Source organism: Mauremys reevesii, linkage group 17 (assembly GCF_016161935.1).
Source record: "Mauremys reevesii isolate NIE-2019 linkage group 17, ASM1616193v1, whole genome shotgun sequence".
NCBI classification, from domain to species: Eukaryota; Metazoa; Chordata; order Testudines; family Geoemydidae; genus Mauremys; species Mauremys reevesii.
Window position 1 is genome coordinate 29998574 of NC_052639.1, and position 1661 is coordinate 30000234.

General features: G+C 49.5%; 1 long non-coding RNA gene across 1 annotated transcript; it reads left to right on the forward strand.

Annotated features, from left to right (window-relative positions):
- Nucleotides 1-485: 485 nt before the first annotated feature.
- On the forward strand, nt 486-947 carry LOC120385208. The gene is made up of 2 exons (XR_005589350.1): nt 486-679; nt 805-947. It is a non-coding gene; the product is annotated as an uncharacterized LOC120385208 (long non-coding RNA).
- Nucleotides 948-1661: the final 714 nt, after the last annotated feature.

Genomic DNA, 1661 nt, shown 5'->3' on the forward strand with positions numbered 1-1661 from the left:
TATGGTGGGGAAAAGTTTCAGTGCACCATCAGCCCTTTCAGTCAGCGCTCAAGCCTTCTTAAGCATAAGAGAATCCACACGGGAGAGAAACTCTTTAAATGTTTGGACTGTGGGAAAAGTTTCAGTGAGAGCAAGCCTTATTTAGCATGGGGGAATCCACACAGGAGAGCCACCCTATCAATGCTTTGAGTGTGGGGAAAGCTTCAGTCAGCACTCAGGCCTTATTTGCCACAGGAGAATCCACACGGGAAAGAAACTCTCTAAATACTTGGACTGTGGGAACAGTTTCAGTCAGCGCTCAAGCCTCATTAAGCCTGGGAGAATCCACACAAGAGAGAAACCCCATGAATGCTTGTGTAAGCAGAGTCAGGATGAGCTCTACCCTGACATCTGGTGGTGAATTATGGCGAGTGTGGAACAGAATTTCAGGGGCTGATCATGTTTGCATAGGCACACCCACCCTGCCTAGCATGAGCCCACGGCAACCCAAAATGGTCACGTTGACAGCTGTGGGATCCCCAATTTCTCTGTTACTGGGGCAGGAGGAATAAAGTGTTGTTACCCTGAGTATGTGAATGAGGGACTATGAAACTGTTTTATGACAGAAGGTCTCACCTTCGTCTAAGTAACACTCACTAGACAAGGGACACGGGTTCCAAAACCCAGGAAATTGATAGAGGTAGGGGACAAGCATGTGTACCTGGTGGGATGGGGCCTCTTTAAGAGTCTAGAGCACCAATTGCATCTTTTTCTCTCTCCACTGAATAGTAGAGCTGGGTTTGATTCTGTTAAGAATCTAGCTAGAGACTGCTGAACTGACTTCACTTTGGGCCAATTATGCACCAGCACTGGGGCTCCCCTATTAGAAGCTGAAATCAATAAATGAGCTGAACTTACTGGGTGCTGTGTTAACTAGTGGGGGAGCCTGAAGATATATTGCAAAGTTGCAGAATGATTGGAGCAGCCCATGGAACAGCGAGCGAGCGGAGGGGAGTGGTTTGCGGGGACGGTTGGAGCGGCTCACGGGTCGGCTGGAGAAACAGAGCGGCTGGTGGAGTGGAGCTGTTTGTGGTGAAGGCTGCAGCAGAACCCCATGGAGAGGCAGGGCAGTCAGCCTTGGACCACGTAAGGCGCCTCTTAACACCCTGTGTGCCCCCCCATCTCCACCCAGGCTGGGGGGGCAGTAAAACTCTGCTGATAAACTTTTGAACTCTGGGGCGGCACTGACCAGAGACAGAGACGTTTGGGTTATTGGACTTTGGGGTGATTGGACTTAAGACCCTGAGGGGAAAAGGGGAACAGGACACTGCCAAAACTTACTTGGTGGGTCTTTTGCTCATGGTTTATGTTATGAATCCTCTTTGTGGTGTTTCCCCAACATGATGCCACATTGTTTCCCTCCTTTATTAAAAGGATTTTGCTACACTCAGACTCTGTGCTTGCGAGAGGAAGTATTGCCTCCTAGAGGCGCCCGGGGGGTGTAGTATGTAATTGTCCCAGGTCACTGGATGGGGGCTCGAGTTGGTTTTTGTATTGCATTATTGAAACGGCACTGCTGGATACTGAACCCGGCTCTTGTTGCTGCCAACTCAGAGGGGCAGAAGGGTTACGCTCCCAGCTCGTAACTTCATAAACATCAAAGTTTCATTTGAAGATCAAGC